This window comes from Canis lupus, chromosome 16, assembly GCF_011100685.1.
Source record: "Canis lupus familiaris isolate Mischka breed German Shepherd chromosome 16, alternate assembly UU_Cfam_GSD_1.0, whole genome shotgun sequence".
NCBI lineage: Eukaryota > Metazoa > Chordata > Mammalia > Carnivora > Canidae > Canis > Canis lupus.
The window spans coordinates 57,909,439-57,934,229 of NC_049237.1; the positions used below are offsets into that span (position 1 = coordinate 57,909,439).

General features: G+C 38.6%; 1 protein-coding gene and 1 pseudogene across 1 annotated transcript in view; one reads left to right on the top strand and one right to left on the bottom strand.

Moving 5' to 3' along the window:
• CSMD1 (CUB and Sushi multiple domains 1) overlaps positions 1 to 24,791 on the top strand; it is a 1,850,581-nt gene that overhangs the window by 435,719 nt on the left and 1,390,071 nt on the right. The window lies entirely within an intron of this gene.
• On the bottom strand, positions 22,979 to 24,250 carry LOC100686796 (annotated as a pseudogene).

A 24,791-nucleotide genomic window follows, 5' to 3' on the forward strand; every position in this document is an offset into this window, starting at 1 on the left:
ATTTCTTAAATGAAAAAAAAAGAATGCCAAACATCTTTTTGGCACCTAACACTGGTGAAAAAAGGACAATAATATCTTAGAAGGGAGTAGGTTCTTTGATGTATGTTAGCTAAGTTTAGAGCTCAAGACTGATTTAGCATATTTTGATGAACAAGTGAAGATTTTTATATTCAGTATAAATTTGTAGATTCAAATATTATTTAAGAATAATGAAGAACTTTGGTAATGGACAGAAGTGCTTTGAAAAATTCTTTCTACATTCTCTCCAGCTAAGCAACCTGAAGCAGGTTACTTCTTTGATTCTGTAGCATCTCATGTGTAACATCACTCTCCTAACAAGCTGGAGGATCCATTGGTAGGATAATTGTCATGTTCCAACCCAAAGGCTGATATCAGGGAGCATTTGTTATTGCTTTGTATTCATTCTTGACCTTCAGAGAAGATCTGAAACCTAGAGAGCTGTTGTTCTATGAGTGGCATAAGGATCTGAAATTGAACTCAAAGTAGAAGGACTAGAGAAGTATAAGGACTCTGAGCAAGTCAAGGTACCAAATATAAGGAAAGGGCAAAGAAAATGAGGCCATCTCTAATTAAAGTTGACACTGGAGCCACAGATACCTGTACTTAATGACTACATCACATTACAGGCTTTTGGTCATTTTATTTTAGGTTGTTGTTACATTGTAAAAATATTTCTCAGTATTATTTGAATTATGAAGCAATTGACAGCTATATTTACATTTAGTAATATGATTCAAATGAAAAGCCATGACAAAAAGCATAGTATCTGTCTATGAGTACACATGTGAGAAGCAAATTGGTCTGTCAAGGTGAGTTAGTGTACTTAAGGCTTTCTCCACAAAGAGAATAATGAGAAAATAATCATTCTAAATCCTGTGCGATAGTCAATGCAATGCAAAATCCTTTCTCTCTCTGGGATCATATACAACTTTGTTGGGTAGATATAGCCTTGAAAGTTAGCACTAGCCCATGGATTCAATCCCAAGTGTCTTTTCTTTTCATTTTTTTCATGGCTTTGCTGACAGATCAATACTTTGTGTAAACATGATCTCATGATCTGATTGAATCCTCGAGCAAAAATGAAAGTGATGCAAATCAATACCAACCTTGAGAAGTTCATAAAATAGTATAGAGTAATGGTCCAAGAAAAGCCAAGACCACAAAATCCCAAGAGGACTCTCAAAGCTAATTTTTCAATCAGAGTAAACTATAAACTGTTCTGGGATCACGTACAGTGATTCTGGAATATACATGTCTTAGCCACATAATAAACAATAATATCATTAACAAGAATGGCAATAAAAAATCTATGAACAATATTGTCCTCCAGATATTGGACATATTTTCTTAACCTAATCTTTTTAAACATTCATTATATCATTTAGCAATAGAGCATGCATAAAGGTATAAATGCCCTATACTTTATTGAAGCAAAACTGTTGCATTCATGACAAGTCTCCTCTAATTCAAATATATTTCAAAATTACATTTTTCCTTGAATTATAAAGCCTGAATAATAGTATTATTTTTGAAAAGTACAATAGGGCCCAAAGTTTAGTAAAATCATGATTGTTGAACACACATGCTAAAATGTTCTATTTCTTTATTTTCATTAAACTTTGATTACTAAGTCTAGCTTAGATGACCTATGGCTGGCATTTAAAGTCATTTAATTCATAATTAAAGTTATGACATGCCATTTCTCACATATTTAATTTGCAAAAATACATCGTTTGACAATGGAATCTGTTGGTGAGATTCTCAGAAGAACTGGAACTCTCATGCATTGTTGAGAATGAAGAGTTCTACATCTCCTATAAAAGGGAATTGGGCAACTTTTGGTAAAATCTCACACACATCCTGATCTGACACCACAGACTGACTCCTAGGAATCCATTCCAAAATATATACTGGTGAAATTAACAGTGACACGTACTCAAGCTTTCATTTTAGCATGACTTATATGAATGAGATATAAATAAATACCCTGAATGTTGCCAAATATCCACCTGTGGGAGCCAGTAGCACACCCACAATGAAATATGATAAATGGACTACTCTTTACAGTATAAGCTGTAAATAGGAAGGTGACATTTTTATACATACTCTCCTATAATAGTTAAGATTGGCTATGAGAAAAAAAAAACAAAATACAAAAAACAAGATGAGGAAACAAAACCTACTTATTTCTCAAATTGGTGGCTTAACCATACAGAAAAGAATCATGCCAAGTGAGTTGTAAATGTAACAACTAGAATTGCTTATGAAGTGGCACATAACCCCCCAAATATAAAGACCTTAAAGAAATTTTCAATTCTTGAAAATATTAATAACAGTTTTCACATTGGTATGGAGACTTTTATTTATGTGTCTTTAATGTGAAGCAAGTAATTAAGTTAATCTTATTAAAATCCAAGTTTCTTGATTCTTAGTATAAACAAAGTGATAGATGACTATAAAATTAAAAGAGTTGTAAAACTCAGTAATCCTACATTTGAATTGAAAGTGTAAGAATGAACTCATGATATATTTCCTTTTATTTTTTAATTTATTTTTATTTTATTTTATTTTTTATTTTTTTATTTTTTTATTTTATTTTATTTTATTTGATATATTTCCTTTTAAAAATATACTTTTATGGTTCCACTGAAAAGACCTAGGAACAATTACCCGTTGACATGAGCACTCCTGGCCCCCAGATTAGTGTCTCTAAATACCATTTTCTATGCAGATGGATCAGGGCACCTTGGAAATGGCTGCATCCAGGGATTTGGCAAAAAATGAGCAGGATTATTTAAGAACATATTGGCATTTCACAAAGCACAATGAGCAAGCATGGGTATCTGAGGACTAACAAGGAACTTGAGAAGCTCCTACTGCCCCAACACAGTTTGAGCCTCTAAAATGACAGTGGCAATGAATTGAAGCACATTTAATACACCAAAATCTTAGGTTCATAATGATACTAGAAACAAATTACAGGCTAGTAAACAAATGAATTCTTTTGATCGACCTTGGGAGATCCTAGAGAACTGATTATTCTGAAAAGAATAGTGAATAATGAAAATAAAATACTTCTTGTACATACATTGTGTTTTTCAGCCAGATACATGATTCTCTCCCCCTGACTTTTGTTTGTTCTGAGTATTAGATGCTTCTAACCCAATAGAGTCAATGGGAAGTTTAGGGAATTGGGGAGAATTATTCTACTTTTTTCATTGTGTGATTGATTTTTAGTATAAATACAGATAAAATATATGACTGCAGGCTTAATTTTTCAACAGATAGTTTGAAATGCAACAAATGACAATTATATTTCATAAAAATTACAATGAAATTGGTTAAAATGCAGTTATTCTTACAAGTAATGGTATTTCAAGCATTTCTTCACGTAACTGACATAGATTTCACTACATCATATAATTTTCAAAGTTGTGCTGTAGGGAAGAAAACAATACACAACAAAGTGGTACAGAAGCTGGTAAGAAAGCAAGGGCCAGTGTGTGAATGCAGGTATATTTTTACCTGATTAATCATTCATGGAAAGACAGACTTTTACAGCAAAAATATGGTTCTTTAAAAATACATCAGAAGGTGAGAATAAAGAAAATTTGTATAAATCAGGATGACTTCTGAGTCAACAGTTGTGAGCAATTAATTGTTTCCTATTGAATCTCTGCTTTTTCTGTCTTTCCAGCTCAAAAATCCAGACCAATGCCAGTAAGACAGTGTAATGACAGATTAAGTATATTATCCAGATTATAGCAATTACCTATCTAATCATTTTAATCTGATCTAACATTTATCCGTCCACCCATCCAAAGAATTATGTCCTTATACATCGCTTGAATTCAAATTTCTATAGAGAGGGATATATATATATATATATATATATATATAGAGAGAGAGAGAGAGAGAGGGGGGGGGTCTGTTCACCTACATGTTTCATGCTCACAAACTGACAAATCTGCCCTCTAGAAGTAGTTAATTAAGAAGGATTGTAAAATAGAAATATATTTTATGATTAAACCCAGAAAAATTACTGCACTTTTGTTAAAGTGCCCAAGCATAATATTATGGCTTATTCCATTGTTTTTGTAGTTTTTATCTGTGACTACTTTGTAAACATCTAGAGGACTTTTCTCCTTTGAACCTGCAGTGTACTCACTAGGACCCATTTCAGCTCCTGCCAGATAATCACCTGAAGTTAGTTTTTCTTCCTTAATATCTGCTTTCCAGACTTGCTACTTGTTTTAGGTAAAGCAGGAAAAAATTTACATGAGTATTGTTTTCACAGAAGACCTGAAGCTTTGTTCTTCAGGAAAGGGACTATTAGTGGAAGTCATCCATGAGATCAGGGCTCATGGCGACAACTGGAAGAGGGAAGAGGTAGCCTTCTTCTACCTCAGCATCCTGCAGAGATGCACCTCAAAGCTCTATGGTCAGAGCCATACCTTTCCAACTGAATCAGCTCCAGACATTCTATAATACTTGACTTTGGGTAATGACGATCTATTTTCCTAAACATGGTAATTTTGGAGCAAGCAATGGTTTCTACCAATGTCTGGCTTCTTAGAACAACACTGAACATTGTAAATGTTTAAAACAGGAGAAAGGAGGGTGCCTCGGTGTCTCAGTGGGTTAAGCATCTGCTTTTGGCTCAGGTCATGATCCCAGGGCCCTGGGATCCCTTCTCTAGTCTGGCTCCCTGCTCCCCAGGCAGCCTGCTTCTCCTTCCACCCCTCCCCCTGCTCATGCCCTCTTGCTCTGTCTTTATCAAATAAATAAACAAAATCTTTAAAAAAATACGAAAAAGGAATTAACTACTAATACAGGTGACAACATGGAAATACTTTGAAAATATTGTGCTAATAGAAAGAAGCCAGTTATAAATGTCACATATGATATAGTTCCACTTCTATATACGGAACTGGGAAATCCATAGAGAGAGACAGTAGGCAGTGATTGCTAAGGCCTGGTGGGGTAAGGAACCAGAGACTGATGCTAACAGGGACAGGGTTCCTTAGTGGGGTGATGAAACTCTCTGAAAAGAGATTGTGGCAATGACTAAAGGGCCACATACACTCCAAAGTACCACGTAGAACACTGTAAGAAGGTGGCTTTAATGGTATGGAAATCCTATCTTAGTATCACTGTAACATGAAAGGTCTAAGTAGATCTGAATCCAACAGACTAGACAGTTGCACACAGAGCTACTGCAGGGCACCGTGACAACATCAGGGTCATGGGGACGGAGAAGCTTCACCTAAAACTGAAGGAAGTTTCTGAAGGGCCATTGTGATAGAAAACATGAATGGAGTTACAGACACAGGAGTAGTCAGCTTCAGAGCAGTGATTCCATGTCTTCCAGGTGGAGAGCACATTACAGATTTGTTTGGCACCTCATAGACTTAAAGTTGATTTATATTAGAAATAGTGGAACAAATAGACTGAGCATAGAGGACTTTTAGGGCAGGAGTTACTCTGTGTGATATCGTGCGGTGGATACATGTCATTATACATTTGCCCAAACCCATAGGATGTCCACCACCAAGAATGAACCCTAAGTTCATAAATAAGTAAGTTATTGGCTCCTGCTAGCTGTGATGTGGTCATGTGGTTTCACCTTCCAGTGGGTGATGGGCATGGTGGGGGAGGCTGTGGAGAGTATATGAAAGTATACTTTCATATGGAGTATGAGGAGAGTATATGAAAAAGCTCTGTATCTTCCTCTCAATTTTATTTGTGACTCTAAAACCACTCTAAAAAAAAAATTGACAGTGGAACTTAGAAAATAAAGTGTAGGCCACTATGTCAGTAAGAGAGATGCATTATCTTATGTCTTTCTGAAAAGAAGAAAGACAAGGATACCTCGGTTTTAGTGTAACATGAGGTAAAAAGCTTATGTCTCCTCAAAGATTTACATTTCATAAACACTCATATATTTAATTATATCCTCATTCAAATTTTCTGAGGTCTGTGAGTCAGGTAATGTTATCCTTATTACATACATGAGAAAAAAGAGCTGCAGAAGGACTTATGGCTGGCAATGGATAGACAAGGCTACACCTACAGCTTTCTACTCCAAGACCCGTCCACACGATAAAAGATTCTGACACTTGGAGCTTATGGGATGACCTGAATAAATCCCACAGCACATCTGGTTTGGTTATTTTTGTTGTTTTAATTAATGGATTGTCACACGGCCTATAAGGAGATCATCTATCAAGGTGGCTAAAAATGGCACATCAACTGTAGCAACATTGCGTGACTCTAAAGTTTGGGCACAGAACCTGCAGAGATTTGTCTGCTCACCATGTCTAGTGGTGCATCTCCTTCCAGCTTGTGATGACTCAGCCAGGTTTGGTCTACTGGTTCCATCGGAACTAGTTCTATAGGTATAAAGCAGAAAACCATGCAGTCCGGGTAAGTTGACCAGAGACCAACAGGGAGCAGACAGCCTGCAGTGAACTGGATCCCACATCTTGAGGTCAGAGGACATGGTCTGATTCTCAGTCTGCCTTGTCTTTTCTGTGTTACATCCTTGTTTCAGCCACAGTCTCTGTGCAGTGGGATCAATGAGCCTCCCTTTCTGGTTTGTGAAGAGGAAAGAGGATAAGATGGCACTGATATAAAGCAAATTATCAATAATGTGTTCATTGGAATCTGGGTGATGAAGGCACTGAACAGAGCACGACAGCCAGCAGCAGCAAGGGCCTTGGCCTTTGCTGTACATGCAGAGCCTGCCTGCGGGATTTAATTTGTATTTACGGTCTACACCTCAGTGTTTTCTGTGGCAGCAATTCCCAAACCTTTGGTGTCAGGGCAACCTGATACTCTGAAAAATGTTCAAGGTACCTAAATTAGGATTGCCAAATATTTCTTGGGACATACACATAAAAACATTTTTTGTTTATGTGAAATTCTAATATAACTGGGTATCCTGTTTTGTTTCTGTGTGTTTGCTTTTGCTATATCTGGAAACTCTGACCCAAAGAGCTTTTGCTTATGTAATCTTTATGTAACTTTTCAAAAATGAAGACTGAGCCATTCTTGAGTATTTATTCATTAATTTTAATATAACAGTAATCCATTGGATGTTAATATTAATACCATATTTTTAACAAGTAACACATTGTTCTCTACTTGGAAAAAAAAATAACACATTGTTAAGAAAATAGCTTTTTCCAAAGCAAAAGCAATTTAGTAGGAGGTGTGGCATTGATTTATATGTAGACAATGTTCTTACTGCCTGGGTTTCATAGAAGGCTGATTAGTCATAGCTGCTTTTGCATTTGATCTGTTGTAGTATTATGCACAATAGAGCTTTTGGTAAAAAATACATAGTGCACTCTATAGAAAATGAGAAAAGGGCAGATAGAATGTTAGTATTGCTATGATAGCAGTTCTGATTTCAGAGACTCCCAAAAAGATCTTGAGGACTCCTCGGGCCACCCAGACCATGCTTTGAGAATCATGCCTCTATGGTTTTAACTCATTTTCATGATAGAAAATGCTTTATCTCCTGATCAACTTTCAAATCATCTTTATGAACTATAGTTCTCACATCTGCTATCACAAAGATGATAATATTTCAGGAATAACCATTCTTTAATAAATGCCACAAAGACCCAACAGAAGTCAAAATGTTCTTTGAAGTATTTTATGTACTTATCGAACACAAGATCATGGTGTGTCTCAAACACGCAATTCATGACATTTTTGTACTATGCTTTTTCTTAGATTCCTTCTTAGAAGGTAGACTATATGTGTGTATGTCCATGTTTGTCTCTTATCTGAAACTACAACAATATTTTTATTTTACATGGGATTTTTATATCTGTGGTGGGGATCATAATAGTCCCCATATGTTCTTCATATTCCACGAATCTCCTGGAATAGATGAGACCCTTGGACTGCCTATCTCTGCCTTCCTTCATCTCACTTTCTCTAGTCTTATAAAAATAACTTTTGTTGTTGCAATTCATAGATCTCTTTCCAAAAAGGTAGGGATGCAGTAGACTTGATGAGCTATGCATGTTTGGGCTTTATCTCATCATTGAGGATGGAATATCAGTTTGGTTACAAGATCCATGAACTGGCAATGGGTATAATCCATGGATTTTTATCCATGAGGAAATAAAGTCAAAACAAGGACATTGACCAGCCCTATGGTGTGATTTAGAAATCATTTTCAAGAGAGTGACAGTCAGAACCAGGATATAAAATGTTAAACAATTTGAACCCTGTTACCAAATGTAGTGGGGAAATCTCTGGGCTTCTGTGCATGTGTCCCAAAGCATTTACTTGGTCCCATGCCAACAGTGGAGATTCAAGAATACTAGGATAGCATGGGCGGACGTGGCCAAGGTCACTGCACATCAGAAAGCAAGCACATACTTTAGGTTGCCTTCTCTTCCCTGTAGGCTCTGCTTTTATGGCAAGAAGAGCTCATGGGATCAAAAAGACACAAACTAAGACAACAGATTAATCTTTCCACCTTCTGACTGTCCAGAACTCATCAGCAGGAAGATTAGCCATGATCTAGGTGTGTCCAAAGACATTAATATGAAAAATTTCATTATCAATGTACCTAGAGATAAATAGCATATTTTATAAATTTCCACATGATACTACACACCTGGTATTCACATTTTATCTGCTGTTCTTGGATCTATTCTGCAATATGAGACCCTACCAACTTCTTAAGAAAAAAAAAGCATCTTTGTATGAAGGACAACTTATCTCTCCAAACACCTGCTGCTACAGATAATCTGTGTATTGGAAAAGTGATATCCATTCTTTATATCTTGACACTGACAACTCACCAACTGTGCAAACAGAATCTGCTGGAAGGGTGGTTAGAGGCTATCGGATGGCCTAATAGTATATTCGGGGAAAAGACCTAAGTTGGCAGTATAAAAACAGATAGAAATTTCCAGTCAGATTTTATTGTTTTAGATAAAATGGCAGGAGAAGACTCATATAACAAAATAATGGATGCTTTCTTGTAAAGTTCATTTTTGTTTATAAACATTAGGCAAAAAAAATCCTGATACTAATGTTTCATAAAATCATAATAACTGAAATGGTTAAAAGGGCTAATTCTCTTTTGAGAAGCATCTAGTAAGAACTGTGCATGTGCTCAAGTCATCAGGTAACTGATCTTTTTTGGGAAAAGATCTAAAGTGAAAGCAAGTTATGTTATTCTGAAAAGCTTCTGGCATATCTCCAGACACACAAGGGAAGGCAAAGACAAATGTGAGATTTTCCAGCTCAGCAGCTCTTAGGAAGACTTTGTAGGCAAGAGTAAGTGGATAGATGATGTCAACAGCTGGGCTAGAGGCCACTCTCTAAAAAACCAAAATGGTCTAAACTGAACTAAGCTTTGATGGATTCTAGTCATCTTCCAGAACAGGTCCACTTGTCCTATGTCTTTGGGAAAGATAAATTTTTCCTCAAATTTATTCTCTAGGGTTATAGTAATTTGATAGAAAATCCATGTTTATTCTTGTAACAAAACCTGTTATTTATAAAATTTTAAAGCAGATTTAAGCATTTTATTAAGACTACTTCAATTGAGACTATTATAATAAACCGACTCTTTCTGGTTTCCTATTACTTTAGACTGTTGTTGCTGGATGAGGCTCAGAAAGTTGTGTTTTTATTCCTAAGACTGAAGTTAAGTCGATGAAACAGACATGACAGGTGCCTATCAATATTTGTGTCAATTGCTTTCCCAATAGAACACAAAATATTTTGATTATTTTACTCGTCACCACTTTTTCACAAATGTGTATTCTTGTTTGTACAAAAATTATTGCAAAAAAAATTGTCAAGCATTCATTGTGTGATTATTAAGTACTAGGCATTTGGTACTGGGCAAAAACAAGTAAGATGTAGTTCCTCTACTAAGGAGATCCCACTGTTCACGATAGCAGTCTATGAACGTTATTTTGCAAAAGTATTTCCATTATTACTCCATTATTTTGCAAAAGTATTTCCAACATTAAACAGAAAGTGTCATATTAGGCATAGCTTGGTGCTTACGAAATATGCTTTAATTTTTTTAAATCTCTCATGCTATCCTACCATTATCATAGAACAAGTACATGAGAGAGTACTCAAGATTATAAAGTTGATATTCAAAAATCACAAATGTAATCTCTTAACACCACATTTTTTTCTTTTGTGAGTTTGTTCCCATTTAGCTGCTCTCATTTTGCAAATAATTATGTTTGTAAAGTACATCCCAAAGACAAAGAATAGTCTAGCACAAAGATGTAGTCCCCACCTACCTCTCTCTTGTTGAACAAAGCAAGAGCTCCCAGGTACTCTTATGAGTAATAGCAAAGGCAGCAGCCAGGGTGGCTGCTGATTCCATAAAGACTATTTCACAAGTGATTTGAGGTGCATGACAGGGCCTGGATTCGAGGAATCATAGTGAAAGCCCAGCGAATCTCATGCATGCCTTCAGGGCCACCTGTGTGAAATGTCAGCTCATTTCCCGTTTGAACTCATTACTACCAAAATGTGATGACGGGATGACAACCTGACTTGCCAGAAGATGCTCAGCATTTCTTTCATTTATGCATCCATCGATTAAAATTTCTAGTTACAAACATGTTTGCTATGATTTATTTTAAACATTCTTGTTTGGAGAAGAGTTAATATTCTACTAAATCAATGAGGCGACTTTGTTCTGAGGACACATCATTATGAGATTGTTCTGATGTCTAATACGTCACCACGGAAGGTGAGAGAAAGCTCTCCTGTTCTTCAGAAGCTCGAGGTGAAGTGATGGGTGGCATTCTTCTTAGTGTGAGGTCACAGCTGCCTGCTGCCCCCACCACATGCCTTTCCCTTCTTTCTCTCTTCCAGTGCATGATGCTTTTCTTCGAGAGTCAATTCTGAAATCTGTTTTTTCTCTCTCTCACTTTTTTTTTTTTCTTGGTCACTTCTCTCACAGAATTATTTTGGAATTGATTGAAAATTTAGCACTTGACTTATGCTATTCTGTAGAGAACTTGATGTATTTGACTTGCAGTTTAATTGGCATCTTTACAGAAGACATTGAATGTCTCAATTCAAGCTAAAAAACAAACAACAAACCCTCAAACCCTCAAACCCTCAAACAAACAAACCCTCAAACAAACAAACAAACCCTCAAACAAACAAACAAACCCTCAAACAAACAAACAAACCCTCAAACAAACCCTCAAACCTCTCAAGTTGTTCTAAGATTCCATTTACCCTTGTTTGATGATAACATGGTTTCAAAAATGGTGATGCTAATTTTTACTGTTTGAATACTTAGAACTCATAGTAGCGTTGAAAGAGCAGAGTTAGTTATTTTTTAATCAATCATGTTATTTGCATTATGTATCTTACACAATTTTTATTTATTAAATTTTTATATATTGTGGAAAAATTTATTGTTGAGAATTGTAAAAGCACAGCATGTTTTGACTCACTGTTATTTGCTGGATACTTTTTGAAGTAAGGTACCAATGGAATGACGTACAATAATTTAGTTTGGAGCGTTTTCAGTCAAGTATCATATTTGGTTTAAAAAGCAGTGAGTCTATTTGCATATTGCCTCTGAGACAGGTATATGTTTCAACGACAGTGGATGTTTTGTAGATGGCACATATTTTACTGTATAGTATTAAAGAAAAAAAAAACTACTAAGCACTGATGAAATGTGTCACCAAGCTGACAGGTTCACAGACGTGTTATCATCTGTGTTGCCCCATCCTAGGCTTGGGGGGCTTTATTAGTGTCATTTCCAATCACAAACATCATCCATTTTCTGTGCAGAAATAATTGACTGAACACTAGAATGTACTTTCTACTACACTTTTTGAAAATGGGATACATCTTCCCTTTGCTATCTTCCAGTTCTTAGCAGAGAATAGTGCCTTTTATGCAGCAGGAAGTCAACACAATATGTTTGTGCTTAATGAAAATTTTAGTTTCTGTGTTGCCAAAATTGCTTCTTGAGTGCATACATTTCCATGTTTGATACATCTTTTTAAAATTTTTCTGTAACCACTTCATGGAATCTGGCTTCTTTACATGACAAAAGATAGATGCATGGGATTGGATTTCTCTTTCCAATTCAACGCATGGGAGATATTTATTGAAAATATCATTCATTCTAAAAACATGCAAGGGGATTAACCATACCAGGAACTACATTTAGTGCTGGAGGTCGGTAATCCAACACCATTATGCATCCACTTGAGGAGGGAGGAAGAAGTGCTAGCTGAGGAAACTTCAGGCTTTCCTGGAGCACCGAGGGCCAACCTGAATTAGAAACTGATGTTGTGACTGGTTTCAGAATAATAACTTTTTATTTTACTTTTAAATTTTATTTAAATTTAATTAATTAACCTATAGTGTATATTAGTTTCAAAGTAGTGGTCAGTGATTCATCCATCTTACATCACACCCAGTGCTCATTCCATCACGTGCCCTCCTTAATGCCTATCACCCAGTGACCCCGTCCCCCAACCCTCACCCTTCCAGTGACCACAAGAGACTCTGAATCACAGGACTGTGAGACTGAGAAGAATCACATTTTAAAGACCAAAGACATACTGCGGAGGGGAAGATGGTCCTAGAAATAACATAATGGAAGGCTTAATGCTAACGTGGTGTTTCTAAAATGTTGCTTTGTGTAAACCATTTCAATATGCATTATTTTATTTATAACTCATGAGAACCCAGTGAGTGGGTAGGAGAAGAAGGGATCATCAGCTCATTTTCTAAGCAAATCTCTGAGGCTGCCATCATGCAGCCACCTTCAGGAAGACGGCGGGAATCCAGATTTCTGACTTCATTTCTTTCAGCATGCCATTCTTCTGTTCTTTCAGATAACTAATTTTACACATTCTTTCTTTGTGCATGCCTGTGTGTGAGTGAGAACTAGCAAATGCCAGCCAGCACTCCTCCTATAACAGATACTTTTATATACTTTTTTAAAATAAGTTTTTATGCCTTGGCAACCAGTATACATAGTATAAAAATAGGGACTATCAGCTAGAATAAAGAAACAATTACAACAGAAACTAACTTTGATGAAGAAGAAGCTTAAGCTAAATCTGTCCTTTTTTTTTTCCTTTTTTTTTTTTTTAAGAAAAAATGGATACCATGAAAAAACAGGTACAATTAAGTATAAGCATTGATGGTATGTTTGTTTAGATCTTCAATGCTCACATGAGATCATAAATATGACAGTCATTTTTAGTTCATATTTTGAATTAATAAGTGGAAGGATCACCACCATTATGAAAAACATCAAAAGATGTCTAATGAGGGGCACCTGAGTAGCTCAGTTGGTTCAGGTCAGGTCCTGAGATCAACGCACATGGGATTTCCCTGCTCAACGAGAAGTCTGCTTCTCCCTCTTCCTCTGTCCCTTTCCCTCCACTTGTGTTCTCTCTGCGTCTCAAATAAATATGTTTTTTCTTAAATATGCATAGTGAAAATTATATTGGCCTGCTGTTTTCCACCTAGAGTTTTCAGGCTTTCTATCTATGAGTTTCGAAGCTCTGCAGAGTTGATGAATATCTGTACATTTTACAATCAAATCAGGTCCTCCCTTTTACTTAGTTCTTGTGTGACTTTGGGGTAAGTCCTTAACTTTTCCATTTGCAGTTTTCTTATGAGAAAATAGAGGATAATAATGATCCCCTACTTTGTAGGGTGGTGGTGAAGTACATGGAGAACACTGGAAGCTGTGCCCTGAACCTTGCAAATACTCAGTGTTTGTTACTATTTCTCCCTTTGTTTCCTCCCCCATCCCCCCCACCCTCTTGTCCCCTGCCTTCCTCCCTCACCCAGATTTTCATTCTTATAAATGATGCCTATCAAGATGTTTGGCTTGTACCAGACAAGAATAATTCAATGGACAATTTTTCTTTACAATAAGACCTGAGGGCCTCATTTATCCTAGATAATATTATCTTGGAATTATCTTATCTTCTCTTTATTTATATCTATTAGATGGAATGGAATGAGAAACATTTCTATATCACATTTATATCATTTATCATTTCTGTATTAGACAAGAAGGAAATATTCATCAATGAAATCTTTGAAGTAGAATTTTCTTATATAAATGCAAATTTCTCAGGAATACCATACAAATGCAAGAGGTATACCATTTGTATAAAATACAAATAATGCATGCTATATTAATCTTTAATCTTTCTTTTTCCTCCCTATTTCAGCACCACTCCTTGTTCTTTCAGTAATCCCAACTCATTTTCCCACTTCCTGACTTCCCTCTTCTAGAAGGAAATCCCATCTTCTCTTCCCAGCTGTATTTTTGACCTCCTGACCTCATAACCACAGTTCATATTCTTTTTGTTACATTTTAACACTTAAGTATAGAAATAACATTTATTTTATTTTGAAGATTTTATTTATTTGAGAAAGAGAGAGCACAAGCAGGGGGAGCAGCAGGCAGAGGGAGGGGGAGAAGCAGACTCCCCACTGACCAGGTAGCTAGATGTGGGGCTTGATCCCAGGACCCTGAGATCATGACCCGAGCTGAAGGTAGATGCTTAACTGACTGAGCCACCTAGGTGCTCCGATGACAAGTTTTTTAAAATGTGCATATTTATTTAACTCTGTTAAGTTGCTTCCATAGATGGCCTTTGTGGAAAGACATAGAGCATAAATAAGAAAATAATTTCAGAGGACAGAGGAGCTATCGAGTAGCTGCCACAGACCTTCTGATTATAAATCTGTGTGACATAGGTAAAGCAGTGCTCTCTGCTCAAGAGAAATATAGTGAGAGCCACATATGTAAAACAAAATAAAATGATGTGAAATAAAAATAAGCCACACTTAGAGAAACATGAAATAGATGTGATTAATTTAATAATTTATTTAGCCCAAATGTGCACAAAACGTCATTTCAACACATAATCAATAATGAGATATTTTGTATTCTTTCTTTCTGAAGAGCTTGTCGAAATCTGGTGTGTACTTTACATAAATGGACAACATGTTTCAATGCAATCTACAATTTTCAGTGGAAATATGTGATTGATATTTAAAATCCACAAAACAATTAAATTGAAAGATTTGATGCACATAATTCATGTTGTTCCAAACATGCTTTTCCAAAGTTTTCTAAACCCTGAATCAAATATTAGTTGTAAAATTTACATATACATGGATTATAGTTGGATAAAATTGAAAATTCAGTTAGTCACAATTTTAAGGGGTCTAGAGTCATGTGCAGTTAGAAGGTTGAAAAAAGGAGAAAAAAAATCAACTTAATTTCTCATTGAAACATATGAATAAGAGGGCCTGTGTGCCATGACTGAGTTTGCAAATCTGCTTCCCTAACCACCCCACCTGACCATCACCCAGCCCCAGCCAGGGCTCCTAGGGCTTTTTCTTGGTTGTAAACTTTGAACTTAGGGACCATCATGTGTTCTTCCTTGACTCCTTTGTTCCCCAGGAGGTCTGCAAAGGCTTAACTAATTGGTGGAAATGGTATCACGCTCAAGATGTAAAGCAGCCCACAACCAACCTGACTTACCACGAATATCAGAGTCACGGTTTTTAATTGACAGTGTGGAATTTCCCTTTGGAGTGAGAGACGGGAAATGGGAGAAAGAACTGGGATGACCTCACTGGCAGACTTGAGAGTGGAAGGGGATGGGGAAAATGAAGATTGGCGTCTCCACAGGAAAGGGTGCAGGAGTTGCTATGGTAACTTCCCAGAAACACACGGGAGGACCCAGTTCACTCACAAGTAATGCTCTGAATGTGACCAGGGCATAGTCCATCATAACGTGGATTGTGGACCATGAGAAGTTCTTCCACTTAAGAGCATCAGGGGATCAGAATCCATCAGGAACCCAGCAGCAGTTGTGTGGGAGGTCACCAGAAACTACGCCCCATGTGGGCACAAGGGGCTAATGGAGGCTGAGATGGGCACAAACGGTTTCTTAGGGAAAATTAGAAGATGCTATACTCACTGTATTCCAACTTATCTTTACAAAATAAAACTAAAACTAATAATAATAATAATAATAATAATAATAATAATAATAAAGTAACTGTTTAAGGAAACTCTGAACATCCACCCTGGCAGGACTTCATGAGAAAAGCCATTCCAATCTCAGATATCATTAATTCTAGGAAGTCACTTCTTATGTTCTGATAAATTCTACTCCCATAGCTTGGGTTCGTGGTGCTTGTGTTAGAAAATCCACCCTCCTAAGGGAAAAGATGAGACTGGCATTTTGGGGAAATCAAACTAAAAGCTGTACCTGCTCTGAAGAAGTGATATTTGTTTGTGGTTTGGTGCCGCCATCAGGATAGAATCTAGGAATTGGCAGGATCTTGTCTGAAAATCAGGTGTCAGAGACTCTCACTGTTACACCTGAGCTTTCCCTCTTTGCAGGGGCAGCTCTAGGTAGGACGGTCCGGGTCTGGGACCTGAGGCCGCACATGAAGTGAGGAAGTGTTTGCAGTAGTTAAGTTGGAGCTTCATTTGCTCCCTGCTTGCTCTATTTCCTTAGGTGTCATGTTCATGTAGTGTGAGTTAGGGGAATGATGTAGACTCTGGGGTGGGGGTGGGGGTTTCTAAAGCCTCCCGGCCACAGGGCCCCTTGGCCTCAGACAGAATTACCTGAAGGAAATCTCCAGTAACTGTAGAACTACTGGAGAAGGGGGTCCAAATATCTCCATGGTTCTGACTCACACCTACCAGCAGTGTATATCGTTACAAGTAAACCAGACTCTCCTGAGTTTCAGAAGGGTCTTTGTCTCCAAAGCATGACCATTCAGATGAAGGTCTATCACAAAAAGGAAGGACCGAGTGACCTCTCAGGAAAGATCCTGTCAAGTTGTAGGAGTCCCTACTTCGTAGCTCCACCTGTGTTAATGATTGTGGCTTATTTTATCCTCCCGTGACGGACTAAAACCCAGATTCTTTGCCCACTGACAATGCATATCCATTAAGGCTTAATGTTTCTCTGTCTAGTCAGTGTTACTTGGAAAAATATCTTTCTCTGGGGTGAAAAATGAAATACCAAATTCATTGACAGTTATCTACAGCAAATGCTCTACAGGAGAGTTGTGTGGAACTAAATTCTTGTGAGACTTATTTTTCGGATATTCTCGCATGAAATTCAAAAGCATGGGTAAGATAAGAACGACAATCATGATCTCTCTGCTATCATACTCGCATTTTTATGAATATGGAAACAGGGGTGAGCTAAATGATTTTAGCCCTACCATGTTTGCTCTTTCAGATGAAGGTAACAATATAAACCAGAACATCATGTCATAATGTGATTTGTTTAGACTTATCTACAAAGAATTTTGAGTGTTGAAGAAATAGAGAATGCATTCTAGTTTCTTTCTGGGCATTCTTTACACTGTTTTGTGATAATCTTTGGTAGGATGAAAATCATGCATGGGGAAGAAAATGAATATATATTGGGAGAGAACACAAAGGTGCCTGGAATTTTTTTCCCCATGATCCAAATCTAGAGAATTCCCTCCTGTGAAACCTCGTCAACTGTATGTCATACCGTGGAGCTATCCTTGGTTCTAAAAAACAAGGAACCATTCCCTTTCCTGTGGTCACGTGACATGCTATATTAACTATTATGGACTTACTACACATGTATTAATTTTTGTGTACGCATTTGACACCGAGTGTTCATGGAGTAGCAAAACAAGCTCATTCCTATCCTTCAAAGAGCAGATAATTTATTGGGGGAACCCAAATTTTTAAGAGGTAAATTATTTAATGCATTAACATTACAAAGTATCAACCATTATTGAGGTTATAGAGTTCTTTGATAGATAACAATAGGATGAGGAGAGCCAGCATAGATAAATTGGTCTGTATGGATTCTTGGTGTTCAGAAAAATGAGGAAAAAGTAGTCATAGGGAATGTAGACAAAAAAAAAAAAAAAAAAACAACAACAACGACAACAACTGGATTGTAGTGAGGCAAAGAGAGAGTGGGGTGTTTCTCGCTAATAAACAAATGAATAATGTGATTATTTGGTTAATAAATTCTTCGGCTCCTTTGTTATTGGATCTTAGGAATATTTACATGGAGACTTTTAAAGAATAATGACTTTATCTTTAGACCACGCCCACTTATTTTCTATAATATACTTAGATTTTATTTTGATGTAATAAAGTATCAATGGTATGTTTTTGCCTCAGGAAAGGCCATCTGCCTTTTATTTGCTTCCCTCGCAGATTCAAAAAATTAGTGTGTGATATAGTTTTTTATGCAGTCCTCATAATTTTAGAGAAACCCAAATTGCTTTATGAAGAGTGTCCTTTGTTCTAAAGACTTAAGTTTTCGTGTTTCTTGCCACCACTATTCACTGCTCTTACAGGGCATTGGATGCTGCTATTTTGTGTCTGTGGGAGTGAGAAATGAAAATGCCAGACTTATGACAACATGATGTATTGAGTCAACCCGCATGAATACCATTAGTGTCATACTCTGTCTTCTTGTCTTGTGGCAAGTTATATTTCCAGTAAAAACATAATACTGTAATTCTGAATGTTTTCACCAGAGTTTTGTATGATTTTAGATGTTTAAAAATCCTAATAAGGCTTGCAGTGAGCGATGCAATATTTTCCTTTCTGAAACAGCTTATGTATTAGTTTAATGAAAGTCAATAGTGCATAGAATAGGACTGGGATTTTACAGAAGGTACTTGAAATGCATCGCAACATACAAGTGTCATATATACTCTTAGGATGCAAATAAGCCCCCTACACAATGCAAATTGTATGTACCAGGAAATATATGTTTTTTTTTTCATTTAACTGTTGTTGAATATATATTTTTATATACTCACTTTAGAACCAGATTTTTTTTTTTATGGTGTCCGTTTCACTTTGGTTTTGCTAGGCAACTCCTTGAGGCATTGAGATGTCCTTTGTGTTGTATAAAGCGGTCTTTTAAGGATAGGTATTTGTACATTGAAAGTTTTATTCCTAAAATATATTCATTCCAATTTATCCAGTTTGAATAACATATTATCCCCTTAGGTATTTAAAGTCTCCCGCATGCTAAATATATTATAAATATTTGCTATCGACTCTCTGCAAAATGAACATGCTTTAGGATAAAAGAGGGAAGGGAGTTAGAAGTCAATATTTATTAAGCTCTTATTGTGCCACAGTTATTGTTTTGGAAGCATTACCTATGTCTCCAACCAAATTGTCTCAGCTCCGTGAAATAGTGTACTGTGTTCTCATTATGGGGGTGAGAGATGAGCACTATGGGGGCTTAACAATATAGCCTGTGGTTACACTGACAGTAGGTTTGATGAAACTGATAATTCAAAACCAGGTCTTGCTTGACATTTAAAGGATTTGCAGTGTCCGTTATTACATCCATCTAAAATTATGCCATAGCCGATTCCATAATTCATCTATAGAACCTGATCATAATGTTCATTATGCCTCACAAACTAGATGCTTTCTTATATGAATCATTTTCTATGATTTATATGTCGTTTATTTTTTTATTTCATTTAGACAGCCTCCTATATGGGAAAGTGAAAGCATAATCTTAATTTCTGCATTCACAATACAATTCAGAAAAAACAGAGATCTGAATAATTAATCTTTCAAATCTTGGACTACATCCGAATACCCTGCATCCTTATCTTTGGTTTTCATTTTTCGTAGTGAAAAGCAATAGCATACTGAATTAATAACTCTTGAGTCATGAGATTCATGTTCATATAAAAATGTTACATTTGTATTCACCCTGTAGCTATGGCAAAGGCAAGAATTTTGCTCTATCTTGCTGAAAATAACCAACATAAATGTAGTTAATAAATACTCCCTGGGTTGATCACCAACATATTTGCATGAATTTATCCAAATGCAACCGTACCTTGTTGGTGGAGAGACAAGAATTCACAAAGAGTGGAGAGAATGTGTGGGGAGTGGAGGGATCGGGGCTAGTCAGAGAGAAAGATACACCCAGCAGAAGCGCCCAAAACACAGCAGGTATTGCATACTGACTCATGGGCAGGGTTGCATGAGAGGGAATGTCCTTGGCATCATGGGACCATCCAGAGGCTTCCTGCAGAGGCTACAGAACCACTACCCAGAATGGGAGGCAGTGCAAGGGGTTCATGGGGAAGGGGTAGATGGGCTGGGGGATTTGTCAGGTGAGGTCATGGTGCGGGGGGGTGGGGGGTTATCTCATAAGACCTCATGCAGCAGCACTTGGAGGAGCCTCTGGACCAGAGGGCTTCCTAGGGGCAGCAGCAGCTTGGGGTCAGCATTAGTCTGCTCTGGCTGCCATGGCAAAGTCCCACCGACTAGGGTGACACAGAAGAAATGTATTTCTCACAGTTGCAGGCTGGATGTCTGGGATGAAGGTGCTGGCAGGGATGGCTCCTCCTGAGATCTCTGTCCTCAGATCTCTGACCTTCTCTCTGTGTCTCCACATGGCCTTTGTGCTGGTGTCTCTGTCCAAATTTCTTTAGAAGGATACAAATCCTATCAGTCCGGTCCTACGCCTTTTCACTTAATTACTTCTCTAAAGATCTTCCGGATGCAAACACATTTTGAGGTACTGGGAGTTAAGACTTATAGGGGTGGATTTGGAAAGGACACATCTGAGCCCGTAACAGAGTCTTACAACAAGGCCCTATCTATCGATGGTGGTAGCTGTGGGGTGAGGTTTGGCAGGGTGTGCAAAGCAAGCAGGAAGCAGGTTCTAAATAGCTTAAAATGTGCTACTTTGGGCAATTTTAAAAAATAATCAAACATGTAAAACTTTGAGTTTGGTGCTAGTGGGCTTTGGAGCTAACGGTTGTCAGCCTGCAGTGAAGAAATAAACAACCTCGTGGAGCAGACCCCATTTTGCTCGTTTACATGACATTGGGTCAGGGCATCTCAGTACCAGCCCCTACCCCCCTGGGACTGCCTCGGCCTGCTTACAACTGGCAAGCTCCCCAAGAAGAAGTAGTTCTCTTTTTATTTGGTTTCTGTTATTGCTATTGATAAACCATCCCTTCCTTCAGCTCCTGCACATTCAAGATATCTTGTCTACGGCGAGTACATCCAGACTTGAATTTAACTGACTTTACCCTTGCTCAATTTTGAATAACTGTATGAAGTTTTCAATAAAACTGTGTATTTCATTAAATTCATCTTTCTAGACATTGTTTTAAATCCAGCTCAGTTATTAACTCCTCTCTGACACCTTCCCCACCTTCCTCAAGCAGAGCATTTCCCATCTTCAGTGGTCCCATAGCATTTGATACTTGTCTGCACGGCCTCATGGCACCTATGACATCGCAGCATAACTACTGTTTATGTGCACGGGTGATTCCCTGAATCTGTGAGCTACGTGTCAGATCAGGGACTGTGGTCTCTACAGACAGTTCCATTTCCTACAACTCAACACATAATAGGCACTCATTAAATGCTATTGAGCTATTGAATGAGTAGAATGAGGAAGCAGCCACCAAACTAAGACACGATGGCAGCCACCCCACAAGTATGTTCCTTCCTAGAGCTTTTGTTGGAAATCACAGTGACAAAGAATAGGGCACAAAATACCATTTGCCTTCTGAGTATGGAAAGCAGTGACTGAAATTGCTTCTTTTTGAGAACAGAAAACTCACGGAAATACAATGTAAATTATTTCTAGTGAGGTTAAAAAGGCTCTAAATCTGCTTCTTGGGTAAGATTTGAAATGGATCTGCATTCTTCCTGCTTGCTCCGTAAAGAGCTAGCTTGGTTACTGGTCTGGTTCTTTTGGGGGAAGGAGGTGGACTTTTTCTACTGGTACAGATCGAAGTATAATTAACAGCAGCTAATCCTGAGAGCCTTGGAGTTTCTACAACAAGTATTCCTGTCATCTCCACATCATATTTTAAAGGATTTATGGACACTAGTAATGGATACTTGTGACCACTACTGATGTACAGTACTGATGCTGTTTTGAGCAGTTGAGTTTTCCCTTTTTATTAAACAGGGCTTATACTAATTTTGCTGTTTAAACACTAAAACCACCCCAAGATATATTAAGGTTGGTTGGGTCAAGTGGCTTCGGTGGCTCCATGTTGAGTTGGACTTTGCATCAATTTTTCTGACTCTCTAACTCACAATTTACCCTCCCCGGGAATCCCCACCAGTGCCTGACCTTGACGGCCATCTGGGGTTCTTGTGAAACAAGCGTGTCCTCAGGTTTCTCTTCTCATCCGATAGCATGGTGTTATGAATGGAATGTTTGTGTCCAAAAGCCACATGCTGAAGCTCAGTGTAGCTGTATTTGGAAATGAGCCTCTAAAGAAGTAATGAAGGTTAAAGAGGTCCTAAGGGTGGGGCCCTGGTCTGATAGGATTAGTCTTTATCAGAGTAGACACCAAGGACCAGTTTCCTCTTTCTGTGTGTGTGCACCTGTGTAGGAGAAAGGTCACATGAGGACATAGGAGAAGGCATTTAGTTGCCTACAACCCAAGGGGACAGCCTTCACCTGATATTAGGTCTGTCGGTGCCATGATCTTAGATGTTCCAGCCTCTAGAACTGTGAGAAAATAAATGTCTGCGATCTAAGCTCCCTTCCTCCCCCGGGTGCATGGTATTTTGTTACAGCAGCTGGAGCAGACTAAGACACTTCAGAATGCTCCAGCCCAAACAAGGGTCTCAGGGAGCTCATGATCACTCCAGAGTAGGAAATTCTTGACCTCAGATCAACATCTGCAGTGCCTGGAAACCACTGAGGCCTGCATTCCCCAAACTTGAGTTATCATAAGAATCAGACCTACCGAATAAAAAATTCTGTGAGGTTGAGAGCGGTCTACCATTGAGCAAACGTTGCTTATCCAATATCCTCCACCAGTAGCAAAGGTAAGTGTTTATTAATCGAAACATATACATTTTTGCCAATGGAGTGACTTTTTTTTTTTTTTGAAAAAGAAAATGGAAGCCTGCTTTTATTGATGCACACATTGACGGACTTGCGATTGGAAGGGGCGGTGACGTTAACATGACTCTGGTGGTTAACGCAACGGAAACATGAGGGCAGGAGATGGCTTTGCAGGGACATGATGCCTTCATAAGTTAGGGAAACGGACTGCTAGCTGGCTGCCCTTTCATTTCATGTTCTTCACAAACTCCTCTCCCTTTTTGATGGAGGGCTTCAGCTCAGGGATGGCTTCTGCTATCATCTTCTCTTCAAAAGGGGAGATCTTGCCAATGCCTAGATTCTTCTCGATGCCCTTTTTCCCCAGCAGTAATGGTGTGGAGAAATAGGCACAGTCTGCTTCCGGGGATTTAACAAAGGAACATTCGACAACTCCTTCCTTCCCATTCATTGCATCCACAAGGGAGAAGACAAACCGGGCTCCAGCGTATGCCATGGACAGGGTGGCAGAGCCTGCTCCAGCTTTGGCCTTCACCACCTCCGTGCCGGCCTCCTGAATCCGCCCAGTGACGGCTGTCAGCGGGTCCTGGGGAAGGTCCACCTTGGGGGTGCACTGAGAGATCAGGGGGACGATGGTCTTCCCGGCATGACCGCCAATGACAGGAACATTGACTCGCGCGGGATCCAAACCCTTTAGTTTTGCAATGAAAGTGTTGGCCCTGACAATGTCCAGGGTCGTCACCCCGAAGATTTTATTGGGGTCGTAAGCTCCGTGTTTCTTAAAACCTCCGTTGCAATTGGGATGGTGGAGTTGACCGGATTTGAAATGACGCAGATCATGGCCTCGGGGCAATGCTGGGCGCAGGCCGCAGTCAGGGTGGCCACAACTGAGGCATTGGTGTTGAACAGGTCATCCCGTGTCATGCCTGGTTTTCTTGGGACTCCGGCTGGAATAACCACCACATCGCAGCCTTTGAGGCAATCCGGCAGCTGCTCAGGTCCGAGGTGGCCTTTCACGGTTGCTCTGGTCTCGATGTGGCTCAGATCTGCGGCCACTCGGGTGTATGAGCAATACCGTAGAGGGTCAGGCGGCTCGCTAAGGGGCTGTTCTTGAGAAGCAGCGCAAGGGGCTGCCCAATTCCTCCGGAAGCCCCAAGCACAGCTGCTTTAGCATTGTTCTGGGCCGAGGTGCTGAAGCTGCGGTGGAGAGCGGCGCCGGCAGGGCGGGCGAGGGCGGAGAGCATGGTTGGTTGGAGCGGGCAGGGAGCCGAAGAGCAGGCGCAGGAGCCGGCGGCTGGCAGGTGACACCAACGACCTCCACACCGCAATGGAGTGACTTTTTGTTATCTTTGAAGTGCCCAAGAAAACAAAATTTGCATGCTTCTCCAACTATACAGTACAGGTCTGAAAGACTTCTTTTCTTCACATCATTTCTCTTTCATTTCCCCATGGAACACTAATATGAACTTAATATATTCACCTGATGCAATTCTATGATTAACTTCAAAAAACAGGAGTTCCTCTTAAAATCAAGCGGTAAATGTTCTCGGTTAGATATTTCATCCATCCTCTGAATCTGGAAGGCCCAGAATCTATTTATTAATGTAATTTAAACGTGAACCCTGGTACAATTATAATTCCACAGGTGACATTTGGGAATTTGTGTTTAAATTAATAGCTTGGTGGCATGTGGTTAGCTTAAGTCAGTTAAGTGTCTTCCTTTGGCTCAAGTCATGATCTCAGGACCCTGGGATCCATCAGCTCTCTGCTCAGTGGGGAGTCTGCTTCTCACTCTCTCTCCGCCTGCTCCTGCACCTTCCCCCACTCTCTCTTATAAATAAATAAAAATAAAAATCTTTAAAA